Below are 12,757 nucleotides of genomic sequence, written 5' to 3' on the forward strand. Positions count from 1 at the left end.
AGTCCCAGGCTGAATTTCAGTCCCCGCACATCCCTGACCGGAGTAATGTGTTGTCTTTTCTTTGTTACAGTTCTTCAGTCTAGCAGCTGCATTTTGAACTATTTGTAGTCAGGGAGTGTTGAATGGGTCAATACAGGGAATTATAGTAGTAGTAGTCCAGCCGTAAGGTGATGAGGGTATGTATAACTGTTTCCATGTTTCTATGGGATAAAAATGACTTCAATTTGGTCATTCAGTGCTGCTTATCAACTGTCTGAAGGACATCAAGAACTGAATGGACAGTAACGTCCTCAAACTCAACAAAGACAAAACAGAACTCATGGTGTTTTCCCCACAGCCACTTCTCAAAATGGTTGGTGACATCACACTGGATGTGGATGGCTGCTCAATCTCTGCATCCCCTCAAGTACGCAACCTGGGCGTTATCATGGACTCCACTCTCTCCTTCCAACAGCACATCAAAAACACTACTAAAACTGCCTTTTACCATCTTAAGAACATCTCCAGACTCTGACAGTGCCTCTCCAACTCTGTAGCTGAGACCCTCATTCACTCCTTCATCACCTCCCGACTTGACTATTGTAATGGTATCCTGTTCGGTCTGCTCCAGTATGTCCAGAACTCTGCGGCTAGGATGTTCACCCACACAAAACTTGGACTTCACATCACTCCCATCCTGAAGAAGCTTCACTGGCTGCCAGTTAAGTCCCGGATCAAATATAAAATCCTCCTACTGATGTACAAATCTCTCCACGGACTTGCACCTCAGTACCTTGGTGACAGAGCTTTCTGTGTCGGTGCACCATCACTCTGGAACAAACTTCCTCTTGAGGAGAGAGGAGCTCAGTGCATCATGGGAAATCCCCCAGCAGTCTAGGCCTATAGCAGCATAACTAAGGGATGGTTCAGGACTCACCTGAGCCAGCCCTAACTATAAGCTTTATCAAAGAGGAAAGTCTTAAGCCTACTCTTAAATGTGGAGATGGTGTCTGCCTCCTGAACCCAAACTGGAACCTGGTTCCACAGGAGAGGAGCTTGATAGCTGAACGCTCTGGCTCCTAGTCTACTTTTGGAGACTCAAGGAACCACAAGTAACCCTGCATTCTGGGAGCGCAGTGCTCTGGTGGGGTAGTAAAGTACTATGAGCTCTTTAAGATAAGATGGTGCCTGACCATTAAGAGCTTTGTAGGTGAAAAGAAGGATTTTAAATTCTATTCTGGATTTTACTGGAAGCCAATGCAGAGAAGCTAAGACAGGAGAAATATGATCTCTTTTCCTGGTTCCTGTCAGAACACGTGCTGCAGCATTCTGGATCAGCTGAAGAGTCTTAATGGACTTTTTTGAGCAGCCAGATAATAAGGAATTGCAGTAATCCAGCCTAGAAGTAACAAATGCATGGACTAGTTTTTCTACATCATTTTTAGACAGGATGTTCCTGATTTTCGCAATATTATGTAGGTGAAAAAAGGCGGTCCTTGAAATTTGCTTAATGTGAGACTTAAACGACATGTCCTGATCAAAGATAACTCCAAGATTCCTCACAGTGGTGCTGGAGGCCAGGGCGATGCCATCAAGGGAAACTATATCTTTAGATAATGCGTCATGGAGGTGCTTGGGTCCCAGAACAATAATAATAATAATAATAAACCTTATTTGTAGAGCACTTTTCAAAAACAAGTTACAAAGTGCTTTAACAAGTGTAAAGAATAATACAAAAAAATAAGTTAAGAGCATGAAAAATTTATATAAAATTAGTAAAATACAATAAAATAAAAGGGATAAAATAAAGTCAAATAAGATCGGGAAAAGCTCTCCTATAAAAGTATGTTTTAAGAAGGGACTTAAAAGAGTTCAGTGACTCAGCCGACCTGATTTCCTCGGGCAGGCTGTTCCAGAGCCTCGGGGCCCTGACAGCAAACGCTCTGTCCCTTTAGTTTTCAGTCGAGACTCTGGAACAGACAACAGACCTCTGCCCGAGGATCTCAAGGTACGTGCTGGTGCGTATGGGACTAAAAGGTCAGAAATATAACAAGGCGAGAGGCCATGAAGAGCTTTAAAAGTGATCAATAGAATTTTAAAGTCAATTCTAAAACATACTGGGAGCCAGTGTAATGAAGCTAAAATAGGAGTAATGTGGTCATATTTCTTTGTTCTGGTTAAAAGCCTGGCAGCTGAGTTCTGGACAGTCTGGAGTCGATCAATAGATTTTTGGGTTAAACAGGTGAAAAGGCTGTTGCAATAATCCAGGCGTGATGAGATGAAGGCGTGTAAAATGGTCTCGGTGTCCTTAAAAGTTAACATAGATCGAATTTTTGCTATATTTCTAAGTTGATAAAAACATGATTGAACAAGCTTTGTGGTGTGCTGCTCGAAATTTAAATTACTATCAAACCAAACACCAAGGTTCTTTGCAATAGGCTTAATGTGATTTACAAGGGAACCAGCAGATGGCAGTATTTGATTTGCCATCTGCTGAGACCCGATGACCAGGATTTCTGTTTTGTCTGAGTTCAGCTGGAGGAAATTATTTGACATCCATTTTTTAACTTCACAAAGGCAGTTGTTAAGTGAAGTCAGCATTCCAGGGTCTGTGATCTGACAGGGAAGTATATTTGTGTGTCATCAGCATAAATATGAAAAAATGCCATGTTTATGGATAATATGTCCAAGGGGAAGCAGATACAAGGAAAACAAAATGGGTCCTAAGACCGACCCCTGAGGCACACCATATTTAACTGGACAGAATGAGGAGACATAGTTGTTTACAGACACACAAAACTTCCTATTTGACAGGTAGGATGAAAACCATTCTAGGGCAGTACCAGAGATCCCCACCCAGTGCCTCAGTCTGTCTAACATGATGTTGTGATCAATGGTGTCAAAAGCAGCGCTAAGGTCCAGGAGTACCAGGACTGAGCACATGCCTTCATCAGCAGACATTAAAAGGTCATTGGTGACTTTAAGCAGGGCAGTCTCAGTGCTGTGGTACTTCCTAAAACCAGACTGAAACTTTTCAAATAATTTGTTATTTTCCAGTACAGTGAGCAGCTGTTTGGACACAATTCTTTCTAGAATCTTTGCAATAAAAGGCAGTTTTGAAATTGGTCTAAAATTATGTGGGAGGGAGGGATCTAAACCAGGTTTCTTTAAAAGTGGGTTCATGCAAGCCGTTTTAAATAATCAGGGACACAACCAGTAGATAGGGAGCTGTTGAAAAAGAGATCAAATGGGGCCCAACAGAATCTATTACTTTCAGTAAAAATTTTAGGTATTACATCAAGTGGGCTGGAGGACACTCTCATTTGTGATACTGTTTTTAAAAGCTCAGACAAGTCGATGGGATAAAACTGGTTAAAACTCTCTTGTTGCTGGTGAGGAACCTCTGAGTAAGAGGCCGCGGGGGTAATAGAGGCTCTGATTGACACCACCTTATTGGTAAAATAAGATAAAAACAATTCACAGTCATCATTACTTCCAGCTGAGGCACAAGGAGGGGTTGGGTTTACCAGCTGATCCACAGTCTTAAACAGAAACCTGGGATTGTGTTTATGTGTAGTAATGAGTTCAGAAAAATAGTGTGTTCTCGCATCCTTAACCATGTTATTGTAGTTAATTAATAAATCTTCAGACTGAGGTAATGGACTTGGAGACTGGATTTTTTCCATTGCGCTCTGCTTTCCTGCATTCCCTTTTTAGGCTGCAAATGCTGTCATTTATCCAGGGTTGCTTACTAGCTTTAGACGTAGGCCTAACCTTTGGAGGAGCAGTAATATTTAGTGACGACAAGCAGATATGATTGAAGTGATCGACCAGATTGTTGATGTTGGAATCAGACAGGTGTTGGCTTTGGCTCTGAAAGAATGCGCAAAACTTTGAAACACTTTGTTCATTAAAGATGCGACAACACACGGAGCTTGGTGAGGCGGCATGAGTAACAGGCGAATCGCAGCTAAAAACAATACATCTGTGGTCAGATATGGTCATGTCCACTAATTCCACAGAGGAGACGCTGACACCCAGGGTAAAAACCAAGTCCAGTGTATGACCACGGTTATGTGTTTGCCCTATGACATGTTGTTTGAAGTTAAAAGAAGTGGCCATATTTAAAAAGTCAGTTGCATTAACATTGTTGGGGTCATCAACATGAATATTAAAATCGCCACAAAGAACAATTCTGTCATAATTTAAAACCAGAGTAGATAAAAATTCAGGAAGTTCTGATAAAAATCCTCCAGGCGGTTTTGGGGGGCGATAAATTATAACAAATATGACAGGTTGCAGCCCTCCAACTTTAAGAGTGAGAACTTCAAAGGAGTTAAATTCATCACAGCGTACTTGATGACATTTTAAATTTTTCCTATAAACGCTCACTAGCCCACCACCACGACCACTGACCCTCGGTTGACTAAAACAATCATATTGAGGCGGACACAGTTCAGCTAGCTGGCTATAGTCATTCATTGCAACCAGGATTCAGTTAAAAACATAAAATCTAGATTTGCAGACAAGATAAAATCATTTAAGATAAAAGTCTTACTTGAAAGTGATCTCACATTGAAGAGAGCAATTTTAAATGAGTTTGTTCTGGGTGCTGGAGTTGGTGCAGTTGTCCTAATCCTTAAGAGATTACTATTATTTCTGTGTGGGATGTGCACATTTCGGTTTACTGGTCTATGCGTGATGATGACAGGAATAGAAGTCTTTGGAACAACGCTGGTAGCAGATGGCTTTACATGCCAGCAGGTGGAGACAGTTGTTAGTGGCAGTGAGGCAGAGATCTGTTCAGTGAGCGGTGGTGTGTCCAGGTGTGCTGCATGAATGATTAGTCATTCACGTAAATCATGTGTGGACCGCACCACATGCTGTATGTGCGCAGCTAACATTTCTGAGCCCCGTTTGTTTGGGTGAAGTCCGTCTGTCTTAAAAAGAGACATTCTTTGCCAGAAAATATTAAAATAAACACACACGATGAGCCCTGCAGGTGGACTGGAGCCAGTTTGTGGACGCCAATGAGTCTACTGAAGCAGCCAGCACCGCGACCAACTGTGGGAATGGGACCAGAGATAAAAACGGACTTTCCACACTGCTTTAAAAAGTTAAAAAGACGGTTAAAATCTGATTTTGTCAGCTCAGACTGCCGAAGAGCTGTGTCATTTGTTCCGACATGGACTATCACTCTTGTGATGGAGGACGGGAGCGACGGCATCAGGTCCTGGAGTTTTTTTAAAATGTCAGCCGTGGTGGCACCGGGGAAGCAGTGAGTGGTAGCGAAGGTTTCTGGTTATGGAGTCACCAATTATTAGGGTGGTTGGGGAGAAAAGAGGACGAGGAGATGCCGGTTGTGGGGTTCCAGAGCAGGACTGAGCAGAATCTGCTTCAACACTGTGTGCGGACTGAGGATGGAGTGTGTGAGCTGCCGAGTGTTGTGTTGGAGTAGCAGTAACAGACCTGAGAGTAGGGCTACCCGACGGTGCAAAGGTAGAGACGGCCTCCGGAGCATCTGAGCACAGCCTCCTTCAGGATCCTACGTCGAGAAGCGGAGGTTTTTGACCGGGATGACGGCCGCCGATCAGGCCCAGCAACAGACCGGCGGCCCAGCGCGGGAGATGTAGCCGGTGGAGGAGATGCAACAGTGTCAGCAGGCACTGTGCGCCGAAAGAGATCCGTATCAGGGAGACTCGAAGCCGCAGGTGCATCCGCTGGATGGACCGGAGTGTCGTTAGACAGGGCCGATGTGCGGAGGAGAGGCAGCCCCATCTGAGCCTCTCTTGCAGCCACAGACCACCACTTCAGCCCAGGTTGACTGATGCTTCGGAGTCGAGCAGGATGAAAGCCTGGGAAGACTAGAGGGGTCCCAAAACACGGTGTCCTGGATGTTAGCGGTTGCGCTAAGAGAAACAATCTGTTTGGCTTGTACTGAAGCCACATCCATAAAGCCAGTCAGCAGGGAATCTTTCTCTTTGAGTTCCTCTGAAAGTCGTCGGATGTCTTCCATAAGGTCAGCAATCTTCTTGTTCGCTTTCTTAAGGAGCGAGCAGTCCTCATGGGGCAGAGTTATCTCGGCTAGCATAGTCACTGGAGCTTTGTTGCGATCAGTATTTATGGTCATCTAGCTTAAAATCCATGTCGGATAGCTAAAATCCTTAACCCACGTAAAACTTAAGTTAAATAAAAAGGGTATAAAAAATGTAACGAAAAAGAGTGGATTAAAACTGGATAAGAGTTCGGTTTAAGACAGAGCTTCCGACAGGTGGCTACAGACGCCAACGCATGCGCAGAGTGCAGATTACGTCAGCAATTACGTCAGAGATCTTGTGATCTCTGACTGTGATCAACAATAACTTCAGTTTTATCTGAGTTTAACATTAGAAAATTACAGGTCATCCAGGTTTTAACATCCTGAAGGCACATTTGAAGTTTAGCTAACTGATGAGTTTCATCTGGCTTGATCGATAGATATAACTGAGTATCATCTGCATAACAATGAAAATTTATGGAATATTTCCAGATAATATTGCCCAAAGGAAGCATATATAAAGTGAACAGGATTAGTCCGAGGACAGATCCCTGAGGAACTCCATGACTAACTTTGGCGTGCATGGAGGACTCATCGTTAACATGTACAAACTGAAATCGATCTGATAAATAGGACTTAAACCAGCTTAGAGTGGTTCCTTTAATGTCAATGAATTGTTCCAGTCTCTGCAATAGGATCTGATGGTCAATGGTATCAAAGGACTAAACTCTCCACCATGGGAGACAGGGCCTTCCAGGCAGTCGCCCCACGGCTCTGGAATGCCCTCCCAGAGCCCCTAAGGGCCCCACAAACTCTGGAGGTTTTTAAGAAGGGCCTAAAGACTTTTTTATTTCAAAAGGCCTTTTAACAGTCATGGTTTTAAATTTTTTGTTACGGTGTTTTATTGCGATTGTTATTTTCTGGAACTGTTTTTAACCCCTTGTTGTTGTAGCACTTTGAGATTTCCCTGAAATGTAAAGTGCATTATAAATAAAATTTATTATTATTATTATTAAATGCAGCACTAAGATCTAATAAAACCAGTACAGAGACAAGTCCTTTGTCTGATGCAATAAGGAGGTCATTAGTAATTTTCACCAGTGCTGTCTCTGTGCTATGATGAACTCTAAATCCTGACTGAAAATCCTCAAATAAACTATTGCTCTGTAGAAAGTCACACAGCTGTTTAGCAACTGCTTTCTCCAGAACCTTAGAGAGAAAAGGAAGGTTAGATATAGGTCTGTAGTTGGCTAAAACATCCGGATCAAGTTTGGGCTTTTTCAGAAGAGGTTTAATTACAGCTACTTTAAAGTACTGTGGTACATAGCCTGTTGATAAAGATAGATTGATCATATCTAGTATAGAGGTGCTGACTAAGGGTAAAACATCTCTTAGCAGCCTAGTCGGGATGGGGTCTAAGAGGCAGGTTGATGGTTTAGATGAAGAAATTATTGAAGTTAGTTGGTAAAGATTGAGGGAAGCAAAGCAGTCTAAACATATCTGGTTCTACAGCTGTTTCTAAGGTTCCTGAGTTTAGAGATAAGTCGTTGTCAGTTGAGGGCAGGTCATAGTGAATTTTGTTTCTAATAGTTAGAATTTTATCATTAAAGAAACTCATGAAGTTGTAACTACTGAGAGCTATGGGAATACTTGGCTCAGTAGAGCTGTGACTTTATGTCAGCCTGGCTACAGTTCTGAGGTCCTTCTTATATGTTTTTAGACTATCTTGCCTAATTAAACGAGAATTTTCCAGTTTGGTGGAACGCCAATTCCTCTCAAGTTTCCACATTATTTGCTTTAATTTTCGAGTTTCAGTATTATACCATGGAGCTAACCGTCTTTGTTTTATTATTTTCTTTTTTAGAGGGGCTACAGAGTCGAGTGTCATTCGTAGCGAGCCTGCAGCACTATCAACAAGATGATCGATTTGGGAGGGACTGAAATTAGCAGGAGTCCTCTGTTACTTTGTGACTTGATAATGAATATAGAGCTGATGGAATCGCATCCTTAAATTTAGCTACAGCACTATCAGACAGACATCTTGTATAGAAATTTTTGCCCAATGGCGTGTAGTTCAGCAATACAAACTCAAAAGTTATCAAACAGTGGTCAGATAAAGAGGGATTCTGTGGGAACACTATTAAATGTTCAATTTCAATACCATACACCAAAACAAGGTCGATGGTGTGGTTAAAACAATGAGTCGGTTCATGAACACTCTGAGAGAAACAAATGGAATCTAACAGAGAGATAAACGCAGTACTAAAGCTGTCATTCTCAACGTCCACATGAATATTAAAATCCTGTCTGTTTTAAGGACTAAAGTTGACAAAAACTCTGCAAATTCAGATAAGAATTCAGAGTACGGACCAGGGGCTCGGTACACTATAACAAAAAGAATTGGTTGCAGTGATTGCCAACTTGGGTGTGAAAGACTAAGAACAAGGCTTTCAAATGAGTTATAGTTTGGTTTAGGATTAGAGCTGATTAGTAGGCTAGAGTCGAAGATAGCTGCAACTCCACCTCCTCGGCCTGTGCCTCGAGGAATGTGAGTATTAATATGACTGGGAGGGGTGGATTCATTTAGGCTAACATATTCTCCATCACCCAGCCAGGTTTCAGTAAGACCAAATAAATCAATATCATAATCTGATATTAGTTCATTTACTAGTACACCTTTAGAAGAGAGACATCTGATGTTTAAGATTCGTTTGCACTATTGCTCTTGTGGATTTTTCTTTGTGAGGTTTTTATGTACAGCTCCTGTTCTGTTTACCTTTGATTTAAATAATTTCGATGGTCGGGGGGCAGACACCATCACTATTGGATTTTCACTTGGTAACTCCTGAAATGGAGGAGCAGAGAAGTGTGTTAGACTGCGACTCTGCCTCCTGGTCTCAACTCTGGGTTGTCATGGATTTGGTCCACTAATAAACTTGGCCAGATTTCTAGAAATGAGAGCTCCTCCTTCCCAAGTGGGATGGATGCCGTCTCTCCGGATCAGACCAGGTCTTCCCCAGAAAGTCTGCCAATGATCTACAAAGCCCACATCGTTTGCTGGACACCACCTCGACAACAAGCGGCGGAATGACGACATGCGGCTATACATGTCATCACTGGTCAGATTTGGCAGGGGTCCAGAGAAAACTACGGTGTTCGACATTGTTTGATAGCTGAACGCTCTGGCTCCCATTCTACTTTCGGAGACTCTAGGAACAACAAGTAACCCTGCATTCTGGGAGCGCAGTGCTCTGGTGGGATAGTAAGGTACTATGAGCTCTTTAAGATAAAATGGTGTCCGACATTGTTTACATTGCATTGAGATGTGGCCAACATGACTCCCACTTATTATTAGCTTCACATTCAGCTCACTTTATTTGGATTTGATTTGCAAGAGAGAAGGCGTCGATCTTGACACACATTATACAAACAACACAGACAAACTTGATAAAAGTCTTCATGGCTCCAATAATCAAGAGAAAGATAAAAAACAAAATATATGAAATAAATAAATATGAAATGAAAAAAAAAATGAAATACACTAGCTGTGTAAAACTTTATATATCCTATGGATACAACATAGCAGTGGACATCTTGTTTATTCAAGGGAGAAGCTGCTTGGTTCACTAATATATAATCTAATCTAATATCTCTCCGAATCAGACCAGGCCTTCCCCAGAAATTCTGCCAATGATCAACAAAGCCCACATCGTTTGCTGGACACCACTTCGACAACCAGTGGCGGAATGACGACATGCGGCTATACATGTCATCACTGGTCAGATTTGGCAGGGGTCCAGAGAAAACTACGGTGTCTGACATTGTTTTTGCATATGTACACACCGACTCAACATTAATCGTAGTGACCTCCGATTGGCGTAACCGGGAGTCATTACCGCCGACGTGAATAACAATCTTACTGTATTTACGTTTATCCTTAGCCAGCTGTTTCAAATAAGACTCAATGTTGCCTGCTCTGGCCCCAGGGATGCACTTAACTATGGCCGCTGGCTTCGCTAACTTCACGTTTCTCAAAATGGAGCTGCCAATGATCAGAGTTGGTTTCTTGGCGGGTGTGTCGCTGAGTGGGGAAAATCTGTTAGAAACGTGAACAGGTTGATGATGCCCCGTGGACTTTGAATGCTTACAACTATTCTTCCTTCGGACAGTCACCCAGCCCCCCCCCCCCTTTCCTGGCTGCACAGTGGATGCCGGGGGACGGCTACCAGAGGCTAACTCAGGCCGTTCCGCACCGACTACCGGGGACTGGCTAACTACAGTAGCTAAAGACTGATCTACCTAGGTGCGAAGCCGGACTTCTAAATCACTGAGCCTCGCCTCCATGTCTACAAATAAACTACACTTATTACACGTACCATTACTGCTAAAGGAGGCAGAGGAGTAACTGAACATCTCACACATCGAGAAGGAGAAAGTAGGAGAGAGAGAGGTAGAAGGAGAAGCCATCGCTAGCTGCTAAGCTAAAGTCGCTAACGGCTAAGCTAAAGTACTGTAGCGTTAGCTACCAAAACTTTTGAACAACTATGAGATTGAACAGCAGTCACTAAAAGATGGAAAGAAGTGCGAGTGCTTAGGCAAAATTACTGTAAGAATAAGTGTTTAGCGGACAGGCCGCTGTAATCCAACAAATTTAACTGGTATTTAGCGAGAGCAGCACAACACGGTACCAGGCTGGGGCCAGTTGTTTTGTCAGAGGGGCCCATTCAATCCGGGACAAAAGAGACAAAGGCAATGTTCAAGTTTTCAAAATGTCTTGTTTAGTATATAATGTAATGTTTTAGTATGTTTCAGTAACTTACAGTTATTTGTTTCAGTAACAGGATATTTTCAGTTACTTAGTTATAGTTTTATAAAATTACATTATACAAAAAAAAAAAAAACACGTTACAGGACATTCTTTGATTCAACACTTCTTTGTAAGGCTTAATGAACAGTATCAGCTCTAGTGTACGAGACATTCTCTGGATCCCTGTTTGTATTTTGTATCCCACTATAACTTTTGTGAGGAAACAACAAACTTCTCCATATTCACAGAGATGGGCCGGACATTTTCTCACGAGTTAGGATCATTAGGATTTTACTGACACACTTGTACTGGTAATCCTTATTGGTTCAGTTCTTTATTGATGCTCTTATCAGTCCTATTTATTACTAAATAATTGCATATATTATTAAAAATAATTAATTTTTTTATTAAACTAAATGTGGTTTCTAGAGCAGCAACAGGATTTATAACAGCAAAGTTACTAATATCTCACTGGAAACAAATTTAATGCGTCAGTAAAATAAATCATCTTCCTGACAACAACATACTGAGTGAAGTTTAGAAAGAATGAACAGCTCAGTCCTTCCTGTCCTCCTCCTCCCTCTGCTAGAAGAGAGGAGGGCTGTTCTGTCTCAGCCACCAGCTCAGTTTATAATGTGCTATATTTTAATGTACGTGGCAAACTAAGCTGAACAGTTACTAAAGACAGACAGTTTTCACTTTAGCTTGTTTGTAACAATAAGTTATTAGCTGAACTAGCGCTGTGCTTGTGTAAAACCAAAACACAGCTGCAGTGGAGGAGAGACTGAGCAGAGTAAAACATTGTGTTTATGCTTATTAAACAGGAGTGTTGGCTTTTTACTTGCTAAGTCTTTATTGCACCACGTACTTACACTAACCAGCGTAGTTGACGTCAGTGTCCGCTGATCAGTTGGCTGACTTCGATCAGTGTGTGCATGTGTGTGTGCGCTGTTGGCCCCCCCAAAACTGCCACAGCTCTCAAGTGGTTAGGAGCTGGCAGTTGGGGCTTGTGATGGCACTGTGGAGCCAGAGACATGGGTGAATATTTCTGGAGAGGAAGAATGTTTCTGAATTATTTGACGACAAGACGGGGTCGGACAGCGCAGGCATAATCTTTGTCAGCGAGTTGGTGAGGGATGTCATCTCACCACTGACTTTATGCAGCAATATGTTTTCAGCTAAATTGAAGGTTGTGATGACGAATCGTTTCTTTGCCACAGAAAAAACTCGGCCATGCTGATGATTTTGCCCGTCACAACCACGAGCAAGCAGAATTATCATGGAAACAATTATGGCTCTTACAGCTCTACACACTGTCACGCGTTTCATCGACTTCCCAACAACAACCCCCGTAATCCCACAGAAGCAAACACAATTCATGCAAATAGCTGCCTTCCAATGAGTAGTAGGTTTGATTGATTGATAAAGATCAACTTTTTTATCTTTCACTTCCAATGTGTATGTAGCCTATGTACAGAATGTATTCTCTTAAAAATTCTTAATTGTCAAATGTCTGTTGAACGTGAACCCCTCTTAGGAATTTCACCATTCAATGTGAATTTATCTTAGAATATTCTTAGATAAGGAAATCTTTGAGACAAGAATTTAAGAAGTCAGTAATTCTGAGAAGCTTAATAAATACTGACCCAGGTACTTTGGCTCATTTGCTTCATTTGCTTCAGTTCTGTGACTGTTCAGCAGCATCATCTGCATATACAGTAAGAGTAAAAACTACAATATCGAAATGTAAAGCTTATTTTCCACCATTGACCTAGTGTTTGACTTTGGCCTTTCTAACATGCAGTGTTGTGTGTTTGTTCTCTTTCCAGGTGAACCAGTGTCAGTGTTTTTAATGTCTTTTCCATGAAAGGAGATGAAGGAAAAGATGAAAATGAAGCATTGCATACAGGTGCATCTTTATTTTGAGATTCTAA

The sequence above is a fragment of the Micropterus salmoides genome, unplaced genomic scaffold, assembly GCF_014851395.1.
Source record: "Micropterus salmoides isolate LMB-PRFRI ecotype aquatic unplaced genomic scaffold, ASM1485139v1 Ms_hic_scaffold_1, whole genome shotgun sequence".
In the NCBI taxonomy this organism is placed as follows: Eukaryota; Metazoa; Chordata; class Actinopteri; order Centrarchiformes; family Centrarchidae; genus Micropterus; species Micropterus salmoides.